The sequence below is a fragment of the Balaenoptera physalus genome (genome assembly GCF_965194825.1).
Source record: "Balaenoptera physalus genome assembly, chromosome: 8".
NCBI lineage: Eukaryota > Metazoa > Chordata > Mammalia > Artiodactyla > Balaenopteridae > Balaenoptera > Balaenoptera physalus.
In genome coordinates, this window is record NC_138887.1 from 47665171 (window position 1) to 47683057 (window position 17887).

The 17887-nt window shown below is 37.9% G+C and overlaps 2 pseudogenes across 2 annotated transcripts in view; both read right to left on the reverse strand.

The window, feature by feature from the left end:
- Nucleotides 1–14093, reverse strand: part of LOC309665791 (ATP synthase subunit alpha, mitochondrial-like) — a 28736-nt pseudogene extending 14643 nt beyond the window's left edge. The window contains exons 1-3 of the transcript XR_014268466.1: nucleotides 9957–14093; nucleotides 2405–2493; nucleotides 513–634 (exon numbers count right to left, since the gene is read on the reverse strand). The product of XR_014268466.1 is annotated as an ATP synthase subunit alpha, mitochondrial-like (transcript). The remainder of the gene's footprint in view (nucleotides 1–512; nucleotides 635–2404; nucleotides 2494–9956) is intronic.
- The window catches only part of LOC309665790 (sugar phosphate exchanger 3 pseudogene), a 306970-nt pseudogene that overhangs the window by 200427 nt on the left and 88656 nt on the right, over nucleotides 1–17887 (reverse strand). The window lies entirely within an intron of this gene.

The following is a 17887-nucleotide window of genomic DNA, read 5'->3' on the forward strand; positions in this document are numbered from 1 at the left end:
ACTCCTTGTCTGCTGGTCTCTTGGAACAAGGAACCCAAAGGGGCTAGGTGGTAATTGCAGCTTATAGTTCAACAGGAATTGATAAAATGGGAAGCACAAATTACAAGAGGGACACAGGAATAATAATGGCAAGTAGGGCCACTCCTGCTTCCACCTGTTGGTTCCCAGACCCATGTATTCTTTTATCAGAGACATAGCACCATATATACGTTTTGAACTCAAAGTGTATCCTGCATCCTAGGTGATACCCCATCCTCAAAAATATCACCTCCACACCTCCAAGCTAATGCTACAGCTGTGCCTTTAACAGGCCATTCCAATACTCTATCATTTAGGAAGCTTCTGGGTGATTCTATATGAGTTAAGACCGTGGACCACCTGACCATGGGCTCACTCCAACACCTTCGCCATAAAGTCAACCCCCTGGTGTAACATGAAATTATGTATGATGCCATGCCAATAAATCAAATCCTCAAAAAGTGATGGCGTGAGCAAAAAAGACAATCTCCTACCTGGAATATGTCTGTTACTGTGCCTAGCGTGATCAACTTGTCATCAAGTGCCAGGTTGGTCTCCTGGAGGGATTGTGCCATATCAGGAGCTCAGTGTTGGTCGCTGTTTCTGGCAAGTTGAACTTCAGGCAAAAGCAGAAACACTAAATCAACTTAAGTGAATAGGAGCCCATACCATTGAGCCCATACATGGCTTTCATCCCTGCCACCATAGCCCTTTTGCTTATGTACCCATTGTGCCAGCATTAGGGTGGTATTAACGTATGACATGAAGATGCTCACAACTTCATGCCCACTCCCATATGCCACGTGCCTCTACCCCTGACATGCAATCTTCCAATCTTTCTCTCCACAAATCACTTAACAGCCAGTCATTTCTCACTGCCCAAGAGTTCACATATATTCTGAACTCAGGCCACTTCTCTTTCCACACAAAGGGGGTGACTTCAAGCTTCACCTCTTGAAGCTCTGCCCATTGGGAAGATTTTCCCTTGTGACTGGCTTTCAGTACCACCCCTGAGTGGAGCTGTATGGAGGATGCTATCTATTTCCAGCTTGCAACCACAGAAGCAACTAGTCCATGAACCAAGTTTGGGTTTTTCCTCCTTTTTGCATCTGGTCTTAAAGGATGGCCCATACACCTGTAGGTGTGACCCAAGAGACAGGAACTGATACAACATTGATGGACGACATGGGGGTCTGGGCTGCCTGCTTGCGCAATTCCCAAGAACCCTCGGGTCCTGCTCTTGCTCAGCCCTGTATGTACCAGTTCCATCTTACCATGGATTATTGCTGCAACTGCTCCAAGTTATGACTGGATGGTTCTGATAGAACCCCAGCTCAAGATTGCCAGTTGTAACCACATGATGATTGTGCCCCATGGTCAGGTAATTCATCTCTCATACATCATCATCTCATACAACAAACTACCTTCATTTTTCATAAAGTATATAATTCTCCACTGAAGATGGCATGGCCTTATTCTAAAACCCCCAGGGCCTCGGTTGTGATTCCCTATTGGTGGTTGCCATAAACTCCAGCTTTCCTACCACTGAAGTCTCTAGAACCTTTGAACCTGCCTGGTTACATGACTGCAGAGCCCTTTTCTGCTCATAGCTGGCAGCCTTTCATGCCACTGGGTGGAAGCAGTATTCCCAGTTGGAATATACTGCCTCCAAGATCTGAAGAGGCCTACTAGGCATTATGCTACCTTTTTCATGTTTAGGAAGTTCAGGGTGCAATAATTTGTCCTTTACTTTGGATGGCATGTCCTGGAATGCCCCTGACCAATGGAACTCTAAAAATATTACTGATGTGACAAGGTCCCTGAACCTTCTTACGGTATCTCTCTCACCCTCTAGGGAGGGTGTCTTATCAAAGTTTCCAATATGTTAGCGACTTCTTGCTCATATCGTCCAATAAATATGTTACCATTGATATAATGTATTAATGTGATGTTCTCTGTGGCATCCTCTTCAACTTACTGGATGACAAAGGACAAGAAAGTTTAAATAGCCCTGAGGTAAAACTACAAAGGTATACTGTCATATTCTCCCTGTGAATACACACTGTTTCTGATCTTTTATTTTCCTAACAGGGATGAAAATTATGCATCTACCCAATCAATGTCTGCCTACCAGGTACTTGGGAATATGTTCACGTGCAATGGAAAGGACACCACATCTGGCACTTCAACTGCAGTTGAGCCTATGACTTAGCGCAGTTTGTGGCAGTCTGCTGTCATTCTTTACAACCCAGATGATGGGAATCAACCATCTTTTAGATACTTCACAGGCTCACTAATTTCCTCCACCACCACCCCAGGTTAAGATAGTGTTTTTGATTTATTATTTGGCTGAGGGATAGAGGCAGTTTCAGAGATTACCACTTACTTGGTGTTTTCTTTTCCTTTTCCTTCTCTTCTCTTCTCTCTTCTTTCTTTCTTTCTTTTTTTGTCTCTCCCACTATAATGATTCTTATCCTGTAGGTCAGGGACACAACGCGAGGGATTTTATGAAGTACTAAGTATTCGCTCTAATAAAACATTCAGAGGCTAAACAAATGACATTGTTGACCCACTGTGAGCCAAACCTTGGCCAGGACTCCATTTATTACCTGGCTGCCATATGCACCCATTATACGAGGTGCTTTGGATCCGAGGTATCATTGTGAATTCAGACCCTGCATCCAACAAATATTGGGTTATTCTTACCTTTGTCCCCAGTGCAATTACTCAAATAGCTGGAGGTAGGTCCCTTTGGGGAAGGACTAGGGGAATCATTACCACATGTATTTGACATGTGTTGCAGTGTCCTTCTCCTGGGGACATGACTTTTCCTCAGTCAATGGTTTCTGGGTTGAAAAACTGACTCAAGTTTGGAAACAGAACAAGAGAGCATGACTTTATTGGAGCAACTGCTCTCAGCCTCCTGAGGTGGATTTATTTTAATGATACATATTGAGTAGATTCCTTTGTTATTGTCCATCCATTTCACTCCTAAAGGAACTGTGTTCTATTAACCAACTCCACAACTCTCTGAGGATCAGCCCTCCTCTGGCTGCCTCTTTAACCTTGCCAATTATTATTATGGTTATGTGCACATGGCATCTGTATATGTGATGGGTTTCATTCAAATATATATAATTATATATAGATATATAGAACAGGCAAGATGTGGCCAGAAGCACACAACTGCAACAACTGTCAAAGGAGATTAATATGATACACCACATAACAAAATGAAGGTTAAAAATTGTATGATCATCTCAACAGATGCAGAAAAAGCACTTGACAAAATCTGAAATCCATTCATGATAAAAACTGTCAACAAACTAGGCACAGAGAGAATGTTACTCAACATAAGAAAGGTCATATATGATAAGCCCACAGCTAACATCATACTCAGTGGTAAGAAACAAAGTTTTTCCTCTAAGACCAGGAGCAAAACAAACATTCCCACTCTTGCCACTTTTATTAAACATAGTACTAGAAGTACTAGCCAGAGCAATTAGGCAACAAAAAGACATAATAAGGATCCAAATCAGAAAGGAAGAAGTAAAACTGTCTCTGTTTGCAGATGACGTGATATTATATATAGAAAACAAAGTCCAAGCAAAGTCCTGAGCTAGTCTACTTAGCTGAGGGTTCTAAAGAATGCATCAAGAGTTCTGTAATAAAGCCTTCCCTGTCTCTAGTCTATCAGGGACATTGTAATAATCAAGGAACTACAGGAATTGCTCCAAGTCCTTCCAAGTTAGGGAAACCCCAGCCACTTTCCACCACGGGGTCTGTAGAGTAGACAGCAGAGCCTCAAATAGGTCACCCTGCGTGTCTTATCAAAAAGATCCTGGCTTAACAACTAGCACTTCAGGGGTTCTTTCCAAGTTCTATCTCCATTCGACTCTGAACCCACTAGCTATATCTGGCCGGGCAGATAGTAACAAAGGAGTAAGATAATGATTCTGGGAGATGTAACCCAACGAACAGAGAATGTTTCTGTTATGGTGGAGCGATATCTCACTGGCCTTTACTAGGGCCTAGGACAAATATTCTAGGCCAATTCCCAGCAAACAACTTTCTGATTCAAAAGTTAGCATCTCAGGCATCTTAATACCAAAAAAGTAGGACCTAGGAGACTCTTAGCACCATGAGAAAGGAACAAAGTTCACTCTAAATGAACAAAGTAGCATTTTGTTTAAATACTAGTCTCAAGTAATACTAGTACTTAGTACTTATACAGAGCTTCCTATGTACCAGGCACTATTCTCAGAGCTTTGTATCTATTAACTTCTTTTATCCTCATAACAATCCTATGATGAAGTAGGTTCTGTCATTATTGTTCTCATTTTCCAAATGAAGATAGTAAGGCATAAAAATGTTTGGTAACATATCCAAGGTCACATCCGCTGGTAAGAAGTGGCAGAGCTGAGATTTAAACCCAGACAGTCTGGCACAAGAATTTGCTTTCTTAGCCATTCTGCTATTCAGTGTGGAATCTACTCCCGGGAGACCTGCCAAGTTAAGGCCAAAGCCTAGGACGTGAAGTTCTAACCCATATGCTAATCCGAACAAGCCCTGCCAGCACTCCAGCCCTTGATAATAACTCAATCAGATGATTCCTCATTGCCTAAGCCAGATCTTTGTTTGAATATGGAAATACAGAATGTGTGGTAGATGATGAATAAATCAAAGGCTTATAGAAAAGTTCTCACTAATGCTCAAATCATTTCAGAGTTCAATGTCTTTGCATATGCTGGCAATATTCTCCACTCTTCACCATGCAAACTCCTCCCTACCTTTCAAATTCAGAACAACTATCCTGTTCTCTGGAAGGCCTTCCTCATTCCCAACTCCAAAGGCAACCATTCCTCTGCACCCTTTCTTGTAGCATTTAGCACTTTATATTCTATCTACTGCTACTCTCATCGCTCTAGATGGTAAACTTTTTGAAAACAGAACTCTCTGGAAAGCCTCTGTTCCCTCATTGGAATACTGAGAGTAATAAAATTACCTCTTTCGCGAGGATTAACTAAAATAATCTCTGTAAACTTACTTGATATTTAATTAGCACTCAGTGAAGAATAGCCACTGTGAAAGTATAGTTTTGTAACCGTGCGTAGTTGGTACAGTGTTGACATACAATATACAGTTAGTAAATGTTTGTTAAACAAGTACAAAATAATATTCCAAAATATCACTGAGGAAAAAACAAAAACAAAAAAATCACTGAGGATGTACTTCAAACGTCTTAGTTAAAGGTGTTGAATATAATGCTAGCCCTGATTCGTCAGTTTTGCCTATTGAAATTTCACAGCTCAAGTTGTCACATACCTTGTTGGTGTTATTTCATTTTTCCTGTTACAGTTGAAGGGATGCTGTGACCAAGACTGTTTAAAATTAAAATAGAATTTGCAAGTATATTCAGATAAGGAAAAGATACCCTTGCTTTTAAATTATTTCATTGGTACATTTAGTCATCTTACATTTTAAAATGAAGACAATAAATTAAAAATATTCCTTTCTCATTTTTCCTTTTTTTGGTTCCTTTCCCTCCTTCATAGTTTTAATTTTAAATAAAAAACAATGGCTGCCTTCAAAAGTTATTTTATAAACAGACCAAGTTTTGTTTTACTAACACAAGAAAAATTTCAGTGTACTCAAAAAAATTTCTAAGCTCCTTGACATAGCCCACTTTACTGGGTTACCATGAATACAATAAAAATGCCAGACTAATAAAAGATTTGGAAAATTCCTTGGAGAAACTGGATATTATCTACTGGATAAAAAACATTTCTGACCCTTAAGTAAGTCTTGGTCTGTATTTTGTTTACTTTCTTGAATATCTCCGAAGTATCTCTAAACTCTCCATCTTACTAATTATGCAAATATATAAAAATTATTTAGTATAAGGTTATTTTACCTTAATTCCTTTGAAGGGAATAAAATAGCTATCTTATATCATTTTATAAAGCATCTGTTTCCTCACGCAGGGAATTTCATGTAGTTATAATTAAAGTTGATTTTACTCTAATAATTTTTATCCTTTATATATTTAGGAAACCTGAACCTTACTGCAGATGAAGTCAGTATTGAACTTAACATAATTACCTGCACAATCTATAGACATCCATTCCACAAATTGTTACCAAAAGCCCTATGCTGTATAAGCATTATGCTAGGTGCTCAGGATACAGGAATACAAATTAACAAAACACAAGTCAGTAGTGATAAGTATTACAAAGAAAAAGAAAGCAGACTAAGGGGATTAGAGAGTGAAGGGGACGAGGTGTTATACAGATCAGGTAAGTATCTCTGAAGGAAACAAGAGAGTGAGTCACAGGACACTGAGAAAGGGACCTCCAGGCAGACAGGTTAGCAAGTGCAAAGGTCCCGAGACAGAAATGTATTCTGCTTGTTCTAAGCAGAGAGATCGGTGTGGTTGGAGTGGTGTGAGCTAAGGAGAGGAAAAGGGACCTCCCTGGCGGTCCAGTGATTAGGACTCTGCGCTTCCACTGCAGAGGGCCCAGGTTCAATCCCTGGTTGGGGAACTAATATCCCACAAGCCGCATGGCCAAAAAAAAAAAGGAGAGAAGAAAATGTAGGAGATGAGGTCAGAGAGAAAGCATGGCCACAGATCCAATGGAAAGATGATGTGAGCCACATACAAAGATCTTCTAACAGCCATATTTTTAAAAATACAAAGAAACAATTTTTTTTGCCACACCACTCAGCTTGTGGGATCTTCCTCGACCAGGGATTGAACCCGGGGCCACAGCAATGAAAGCACCAAGTCCAAACCACTAGATCACCAGGGAAGTCCGAAATGAAATTAATTTTAATACTGTATTTTATTTGAAGCACCATATCCAAAATATGATTTCAATACATAATCAATATAACAAAATATTAATGAGGTATTTTACATTTTTTCTTTCTTAAGAAGTCTTTAAAATCCAGTGTGTATTTTATACTCACAGCACATCTACATTCAGACTAGCACATTTCAAGTGCTCAGTAACCACATGTGGCTAGTGACTACCATATTGGTGCAGTTATAGACAACTGTAAAGCCTTTGAAGAGTTTGGATTTTGTTTTATGTATCAAATATATACGAAAATAAAGGAACAATATAATGAATTTAAAGTTGCCATCACTCAGTTTCAACGATTAGCAATACATGCCCATCTACACCTCTATCCACCTTCCCCAAACCTAGATTATTTTGAAGGACTGTACTGGAGAGTTTTGAACAAAAGAATGACTTTTAACAGCTCACTCTGACTGCCAAGTAGAGAATACCTTGTAAAGAAGCATGGATGGAAACAGGAAGACCTGTTATGAGGCCATTACAATAATCCAGGTGAATTTACAGCAGCTTAGTTGGGGGTGATGGCAGTGGAGTTGGTGAGAAATGGAGGATTGATTGGATTCTTAATATATTTCAAAGGTAGAAGCTGACAGGATATATTGGTGAGTTGGGTACAGGATATGTAAGAAAAGAATCAGAGATGACTTCAAGGTATTAGGCCTGAGCAATGTGATAGAGTTGCCACTTACTGAAACAGGGGAGACTGCCAGAGGAACAGCTGAATGGAAATTGAGGGTTCATCTTTGGATATGCTAAGTTTAGACATCCTATTAGACATTCAAGTGCCAATAGTGAATAAAAAGTTGTATATCTAGATCTGCAATTCAAGGAAGAAGTCCAGGCAGAGATATAAATTTGTGAGCGATCAGAAAACAGGTGGTATTTAAAACCATGGGACAAGACGCATTCACTAGGAAATGAATATAAATGGAGGAGAGGTCCTGGTACACTCCAAAGTTAAGAGCAGGAAGAGGAGGAGGAACCAGGAAAGGAGACTTAATCGAAGCCCCAAGTGAGACAGAAAAAAAATAAAAATAAAATGCAAGAAAAAGTAATGTCCCAGAAGAAAAGTAAAGGAAGTATTTCAGTATAGCAATATATGTTATTATATACAAATATAGTAATATTCAATATAGCACAGGGAACGATACTCAATATCCTATAACAACCTATAATGGAAAAGAATCTTAAAAAGAATATATATATGTACATATATGTATAACTGAATCACTTTGCTGTACACCTGAAACTAACACAACATTGTAAATCCAACTATAATTCAATAAAAAAATTTTTAAAAGAACTGTTTCAAGAAGGAGGTAGTAAACAAACACAAAACTAAATTTAAGAAAATAAAAACCAATGCCTAGAAGTTGAAAACAAACTGAAACAAATGAACCTAATGGTATATCAGTTTGGTAACAAAATCACACAGAGAAAAGAATTATTCCAATTGATCTCAGAACAAAATATTTTGACTACACAGTTTTTAGTGCAATACGTTCCTAGGACAAAAATATTAAAAGGGCAAACAAATCTTAAAATACCTAATGTCACTTAGTATTCTTATCGTTAACAGTAACAACTGTATTATTATTAACATGTATATATTTTAACATAATACAACTAAGAAACTATGTTAAAGCTGCTAAGGACTAATGTTCAGCATCAAAATGTCAGTTGAAAAACCTTGTAATTTTAAATTGTGGTTGTAAATATCAGTATAAACTTGTAACTTTATTTTTTAAAAGGTACTTATTTTCTAACTGTCCACTGAAAGGCCAAGAAGCAATGATAATCAAGTAGCAACAAGAATTTCATACTCTGGTCTCAAAACACCTTCACACACTAAAAGGACTCAGGGTTATTTCTGAACAGTCAATTCCAGGAAATGTACCAATTGAGCTTGGGATATCACATTATGATAGAAAGCAAGGAAGCTATCAAAAGCTAATATTGCCATATTAAATAAATACAGAAAACATCAAAATGCTTCCCCATGTGCCCAAAATAAAATAATGTGAGTATCAAACAACTACAACTGATAGAAATACATTGAATGTGTAAAGCCATGAGTTCGTAGTGACATGCAAAAAAGGAAAAAGACAGAGAGAGTCTTTGGACATCATGGAGGTTGCTAGGTAACCAACACATTACTCTGAAATTGGATAATTTAAAGGAAATAATTAAAGATCTCTCCTGTCTTTTCGGTATGAACAGTATTTCAGGGTAACCGAATAAGCCTAAAGGACGCAGAAAAGTTTTTCTATACAGAAGACTTCTAGCTAATAAATGTAGAAGTAATGATCAAATTAGAAAATCACCATCTTGCAACCCCTATTTCAAAATGAATCAGACAATAGTCATCAATAGATATTAAAATCATTAGTTAAAAGACTGTTAGGAAACTTGACAATGAAGGAACTAGGCTGTCACCACCTGAATTAAGCATTACTAAAAACGTGAGACAATCTGACACTATGTGGTTCTCCAGGTGATGAAACAATATGAAGTCTGTAACATCACCTACAGCTAGTCTCGTCAAAACTTGAAACAGAATTTAATCAAGTCTTTAGATCTCACTTCTAGACAACAGGACTACTGACCCACTTTCTTCAAGAAGTAAATGGAATAAGGAAGGGGAAAAGGAGCACTCCTCCCGATGAAAAGAGATCCTAGAGACCCTAAGAACCAAATTCAAGATGTGGACCTTGTTTGGACTCTGATCTGAAAAAAATAATTGTAAAAAGGCATTTTTTGAGACAATCGGAGAAATGTTAATAGTTTGTATTAAAACTTCAGAAATGTTTTATTTCCTTTGTTAGATGTAAAAATGGATTTGCGGTTACCTAAGGAAAAAAATTTTGTCTTTCAAAGCATAATGAAGTGGCTGGGTAAAATAGCATGCCATCTAAGATTTGCTTTTAAATACTTCAGCAAAAACAAAAACAAAACACACACACAAAAATAGAAACAGCTCCAGTTATCAAGATACTCATTTACCCCAGCATAAGAGCTGCGAGTTCTTCAACAGCCATAGAATACTGTCCCTGCTTCAGCAACTCAGATACTCACCATGACTCAAGAGTTGTCGAGTAGAAGCATGGAGGTCACAACTGAACTGGGCAAATGCAGCAACCTCACCATAGGAGCCAATTTCGACTTCATGGTGCCTGCACGTGCTTCACAGACCTGGTGTGGGCAGCAGATCTAACACAGGACACAGAAAAACCAATGTAAATGGCAGGGCAGATACCTTTGTAGAACAATTCTGTTTCCAAGAAGATCTGTCCATCACGGATAGGAATGATATTCGTTGGAATGTAAGCAGACACATCACCAGTTTGTGTTTCTGGTAAGAAGTCAAGGAGCCACCACCAAAAGAATCGTTCATTATGTCTGCCCTCTCCTGTAGATGAGAGTGTGAGTAGAACACATCATCAGGCTGGGCCTCATGAGTAGCTGAGTGGTCTACAGATCAGCAGAGGCACCAGCCTGTTTGGATAATTCATCATAGATGATCAAAGCATGTTTGCCATTATCCCTAAAATACTCTCCCACAGCACAGCAAGAATAAGGAGTCAGGTGCTGATGGAGGGCAGTGTCAGCAGCAGTGGCTGAAACCACACTGGTGTTCTTCATGGCATCCACATCTGTAAGTGTCTTCACCAACTGGGCAACAGTGGATCTCTTCTGACCAATAGCAGTGTAGATATAGTAGAGCTTCTTCTTTCCATCAGATCCATCACTGAAATGTTTCTGGTTAATAATTCTGTCAATCATTGATGTTTTGCCAGTCTGTCAGTCACCAATCGTCAGCCTGTACTGACCACAACCAATCAGCACCAAGCTATCCACAGCATTAATGCCAGTCTGCACTGGTTTCTGCACAGAGATTGGAGAAAAGATGCCAGGGGCTTTCAGGCCAACTCACCAATGGGTCTTGGAACCAACTGGATCCTTGCCATCAATGACATTACCAAGGACATCTACTATACAACCCAGTAGCTTCTCACCAACTAGAACATTCACAATGGCTCCCGTCCTCTTCACAATATCTCCTTCCTTAATTAGTTTATCATGTCCAAACACAACAAGACCAACATTGTCAGTTCCCAAGTTGAAGCATACCCTTTAAGCCTGAAGAAAACACTACCATTTCGTCTGCTTGAACATTCCTCAGCCCATGTATTCAACCAATACTATCACCAATACTTGAGACACACCCTGTTTCTTCACAGTCAACAGAGGTTTTGGCTCCAAGATTACGCTCTTCAAGAACAGAGGATACCTCAGCAGTGCCAGTCTTCTGAAGACAAGTGTTAAGAGGCATGGAAGTTCCCTGTGGCAACGAAGGATGATCCCAAAGCATTCTGAAGACCAGGCTGGCCTGCCAAGGGAGGGTGCAAGTCACAGCCCAAGACCACGTGTCCAGACAGCATCTTTGCAGCTCTCCTTGGGTGGTTCCTCTGCAGCTGCAACCTCTGGACCGACTTCCAAGCAAATATTAACCAAAAGAAATTACACCAGTATTTTGAGATAATATGTAAGAGGATTATGAGATAATTATATTAGTATCAGACAAAATATGTTGTTAAGAAAAAATCCTTATTATGGATAAAGTCACATGTAAAGATAAAATACTGCAAGAATAACTCACTAGAAACATAATATACATGCTTGTATAATTTTTTAATTTTTATTATGAAATTTACAAACATACAAAAGTAGAAAAAAATAGTACAATGAACGCCTATAAATCCACTAAGATTCAGCCATTGTTAACATTCTGTCATATTAGCTTTACTGATTTATCAATCTATTTCATTTTTTATTATTGTGGTTGAGCTGTTTGAAAGTAAGTGTCACACATTATGACATTTTATGCCAAAATACTTTACACTTCTAAAAGAAAAAAAAAATTCTCCTATCTAAATACAATGGTATTGCCTCCCCAACATGAAAATAGCTCTCTAGTTTCATCTCACACCCATTCTATATTTAGATTTACCCACGTCCTCAAAGTGTTATTTATAGCTCACTTTTTCATAGCAGGATCCAATCAAGGATCATCTACTGTATTTGGTTGTTATAGCTCTTAAATTTAATCTATAGTTATTGCCCCTCCCCCATTTTTAGGAAATCCCATTTCTAGAAATCTATCACAAAGATAACACTAGCAAAAAAATTTTTTAATTAATTTTTTGAGGTATAATTGACATACAACTTCATATGTTAGGTACATAACACACAACTTTATATGTTAGGTACATAACATAATGATTCGATATTTGTATACACTGTGAAATGATCACCACAGTAAGTCTAGTTAACATACATCACCATACATAGTTACGGAATTTTTTTCGTGACATGAGCTTTGATGATTTACTACTCCCTTAGCGATTTTCAAACATGCAATACAGTATTATTAACTATACTCGCCATGCTGTACACTACATCCCCACGACTTATTTATTTTATAAATGGAAATTTGTACCTTTCGACTCCCTTTACCCATCTGCCCACCCTCCAACTCCCGCCTCTAGCAACCACCAATCTGTTCTATCTATGAACTTGGTTTTTGTTTTTGTTTGAGATTCCACATATAAATGAGATCATAACCAGCAAGTTTGTTTTAATACATACATACAAAGGTATTCCCTTCAGCACTATTTGTTATAGTAAAAAGACTGAAAACAAACCAAACATTCATTAAAAGGGGACTGGAGGCATGAACAACCACACAATGAAGTCGTGTGCAACATTTAAAAATGAGAAAGACTCTTGATTACTGCTATGAAGTGATCTCCAGAATATATTTTTAAATGTATAAATCATGTCACAGACAGTGGGCATAAAATGCTACCTTTTATCTAAGAAATAATTGAAGAGCAAAGCAAAAACTAATATAAATGAAAGGCAACATCATTACAAACCATGCAGTAGATATAAAAAGGACAATAAGATATTACCAACAGCTTTATGCCAATACACTTGAAAATTTAAATGGACAAGAAAAATAGAGAAAAACCAACTTACTAAAATTAACACAAAAATTAAAAGTAAATCTAAATAACCCTATACCTATGAAAGAAAATGAACCCATAATTAAAGACCTTCCCCAAAAGAAATCTCCAGGCCGTATCACTTCACTATTGACTTCTAAATTAACAAAGAAATAATATCAATCTTATACATGCTCTTATAGAGAATACTTTTCAACTTGTCTTATGATGTCAGAATAAACTCAATACCAAAACTGAAGGACTTACAAGGACAGAAAATTACAGACCAATTTTTTTCATAAATCTCATAAATCTATTGATTTAAAAACCCCTAAAACAAAATAGTAGCAAATTGAATCCAATAACATAAAAAAGAAATAACACATTACAACATTTAATGCAATGTTGGTTTAATATTTGAAAATCAATCAATGCAATTCACCATATTAACAGAATAAAGAAAAACATGCAAACTGACAGGAATATGGAATGGAAATTAAAAACCCATTCTACAGGTACCGGAGAGTTGTGCAGTAAATCTACAGTACAAGAAAACAAATACACACACACACACACACACACACACACACACACACACACAATTATTCCCAGGGAAATAGGTAGCAACTTGGTTTAGAATATTGCCAAAGAGTTACTCTCTCCTCTGGGCTAGGCCTCACTTTCTTTAAATTAGCAATGAGATAAGTTTGGGGACACCAACAGACAGAGAGTGGTCCAAGGGTCCTTCTATTAGTCCCTTTATTCTCTGCCTTGAAGACAATGTTTTTTCATCCTTCTGCCGGTAGAACTTCCTTTTTTCCGGTGTGTGCATGATCAGTTCGGGACCTCCACTCACACGACATTACGCGTTTGCTCACCATCTACAACTATGTCCTGTGGGCACAATGGAGCAACTGTTTCAAAGGAGTGAGGTGTTATGGCCCTGCTATTTCCTCCCTGAGCATGGGCAAACGTGGAGGCATCTAATCAAAACTCTACTGCCACTGAGAGTGCCAAACGCACAACCACTTTGGAAGACACAGTACATTTCTTAACACACTTACCATACGACCCAGTAATGTCACTCCTAGGTGTCTATCCAAAAGAAATGAAAATTTATGTTCACAAAAAAGACTTCTATAAGAATGTTCATGGGAATTCCTGGTGGTCCAGTGGCTAAGAATCCGTCTTCCAATGGAGGGGACGCGGGGCAGCTAAGCCCGCGTGCCACAACTACTGAGCCCGTGCACTCTAGAGCCCATGTGCTGCAACTACTGAGTTGGCACACCGCAACAATGAATCCCACGTGCAGCAACTAAGACCCGACTCAGCCAAATAAATAAATAAATATTTTAAAAAAAGAACGTTCACAGCAGTTCTATCATAATAGCCCCAAACTAGAAAGAGCCCAAACGTTTATCAATAGGAGAAAAAATATACAAACTGTGTTACGTTCATATAATGAAATACTACTCAGCATTAAACAAATTACACACGCAACAACATAAATGAAAATCAGAAACATTATGATGAGTGAAAGCAGCCAGAAACAAGAGCACACACTGTATGGTTCCATTTATATGAAACTCTAGAATAGGCAAAATTAATTTATGGTGGAAAAAACTGCCTTGGGGTGGGGTAGGATTTGACTAGGAACGGTATAAGGGGCCTTTTTGGTGGGATGGTAGTGTTCTCTATATTAACAGAAGTTTGGGTAGCAGGCTAATTAATTTGTCAAAACTCAGCTAATATATGCTAAAAATGTGTGCATTTCATTGTATATAAACTTTACATCTAGAGAAGAAACTTTAAATACTGAACTTGAGTTAATGACGTGCATGTTAAAGTACTTAGGGAAAGGTGGCTGAAAACTGTCATTTGTTTCAAAGAGCATAAAAAAATCAAATGGTTTAATGGATAGATGTGGCAGAGTATAACAAAAGAATTAATGGTAGAATCTAGATGGTGGGCATATTCTTTAAACCTTGCTGTATGGATGAACTTTTCATAGTAAAATGTTGAAAATAAATGTAAAGCTCTGTCGCCTCGTTTGAAATAGGTTCAGTGAGGAAGATTTCCTCAGGTAGATATATTAAGTAGCAAGTAAGCATAATTTGAAGAAAGAGAGGGACTTGTTACAGGAATTTGAACAATATAAATTTTCATTCCTTTTAAGCAATATGTAAAATTTGTCTTCATGATAGGATGTGCACAGTTCTTGGTGTGACTTAAAAACATTAGTTGATAGTCAGAACTTGACAGTGCCATTTGTTTCCTATAAGAAATGAGAAAATCATTAATTGCACAGTATGAGGGGAGGTAAGCTTATAAAGAAAAATTTGACAGGGAAATTCCCTGGCGGTTCAGTGGTTAGGGCTCCATGCTTCCACGGCAAGGGGCATGGGTTCGATCCCTGGTCAGGGAACTAAGATCCCGCATGCTGCGCGGCATGGCCAAAAAAAAAAAAAAAATTGACCAAGGACCTCCCAAAACATGACTTGATTAGTAAAGCAGGTGTATTTTAGTTTCTTCTAATTACCTCCCCAACCGGGGTTGCAGTGGGGGGAGTCCTATACAGCTTTTCTGGAATAGAATTCTGTTATTTTCCTTGCTGCTAGCAGCAAACTAGAATTCTGTTCCAATTATTTGTCTTCTTAAATCAAGCAAAATGAGAACAGCTCTGTGTAAATTATAATCTGTATAATTATATCAGTGGCCTTCAAAACTTTTTTTAACCTCAACCTACCAAAGAAATATATTTTACATCATGACCCAGGAAACACACACACACAGATATATGAATCAAAAGTTTCAGGAAATACTTTTATTACTTATGATGCCATCTGATATTTATTTCCATTTTATTCCATTACTTCAAAATGCTAGTCATAACCCATTAAACTGATATCCTATCTCCCTAATAACCTATCTCTCTCATAACCTGCCATTTGAAACACTGTACCATGTAATAGAGTTTTTTAGAAAACTCTAAGTCCTGGATGTGGACTGCATTGTGACACAATCTAAGAAATGTAGAAATGTAAAATATCTTCCTATTGCTTTTTAAGTGCTATTCCACAGACTCCTTTTCTCGTGATAAATTAATAAATATGGATTGAACCAAGTCTGTGCAAGGCCTCGTGCTAGGAACTCGGGATGAACAATTTCATTATACTTCTTTTATATATACTGGTGGCACCCTGGTGGCACAGTGGTTGGGAATCTGCCTGCCAATGCAGGGGACACGGGTTCGAGCCCTGGTCTGGGAAGATCCCACATGCCGCGGAGCAACTAAGCCCGTGAGCCACAACTACTGAGCCTGCGCTCTAGAGCCCGAGCCACAACTACTAAGCCTGCTTGCCACAACTACTGAGCCTGAGAGCCACAACTACTGAAGCCGGCACACCTAGAGCCCGTGCTCCGCAACAAGAGAAGCCACCGCAATGAGAAGCCTGCTCGCCACAACTAGAGAAGGCCCACGCGCAGCAGCGAAGACCCAACGCAGCCAAAAATAAATAAAATAAATAAATTTATTTAAAATATATATATATTTTTTTTTAAATATATTTCCTTTTATATATTTCCTTCCTAAGAACTCAAAGGGTTTTAGATATACTCTGTTTATTGTACCAAAACCCCATGGGGTCACAAAGGATAGGCATCATCAATGCTTTGGAGTTGAAGGCACTGAGTCAGAAATCACATATTTGCCAAAAGTCATACTATTAAAGTAATGGAAGTTAAGAAACAAATTTTCTCAACTTCAACTTTAAAAAGCTAGAGTATTTTAAAAAATCAACTTCAAAAATCATATTTATTTTCTATATTAAAATACATGATGACTTTTTTGCATAGAAATAACTGGATTAAAAGTTTGATCATGGCTTATTTAAATTATATCCATCTATCATAATACAGTCAGATGTGCATTAAACACTGTTTAAAGATAAACAAAAACATTTTTCTCAAGATCCCCAGAGAAAAACTAGGAGAAGACCACAGAGAATATAGCAGTCATTTCCTGTTTACTCGTACTACTACCCTTGAAACATACCCTGGCATCCCACAGGTTTCATCTACTAGCATGAGTTACTTTCCAGAAAATTTCTTAGTTCCTTACACAAGCAGACATGCATCGCATCTCTTCTGTTTATGTCTCAATTCTGGGAGTTATGAAAGTGTTTGTTCTTTTATTTTTCTATATGCAAGTAATAAAAACAAAATGTAAAGAGATACTATTTATAAATTACATCTAGTAATAAATATTGGGTGGGCCAAAAAGTTCCTTCGGTTTTTAAGTAAAAATAAAAGACACATTTTTCATTTTCACCAGGAACTTTATTGAACACATTCACCGTGTTGTTCTACTACCTTCTGCCATTTTTCAGGCAACTTCATAATTCCATCTTCCCAAAACTTTTAATCTTTTTGAGCAAAGAACTGTTCCAGGTGCCTTTTACAGCCTTCCAGGGAATTGAAATTTTTTCCATTATGAGAATTTTGTAAAGACTGAAATAAATGGAAATCCAAAGGTGCAATGTCTGGTGAACAGAGCGGATAAATCAGAACTTCCCAGCCAAGCTGTAACAGTTTTTGCTTGGTCATCAAAGAAACATGTGGTCTTGCGTTATCCAGATGGAAGATTATGTGCTTTCTATTGACTAATTCCGGAACTTTTTGTTGAGTGCTACTTTCAGTTGGTCTAATTGGGAGCAGCATTTGCTGGAATTGTTTGGTTTTCTAGAAGGAGCTCATAGTAGAGGACACCCTTCCAATCCCATCATATATACATCACTTTCTTTGGATGAAGGCCAGCCTTTGGTGTGGTTGGTGGTTGTTCATTTCACTTGCCCCACGATCTCTTCCATTCCACGTTATTGTACGGTATCCACTTTTCATCATGCATCACAATTTGTTTTAAAAACGGAACGTTTCCTACGTTTAAGTAGAGAATCGCATGTGGAAGTACTGTCAAGAAGGTTTTTTTCGCTTAACTTA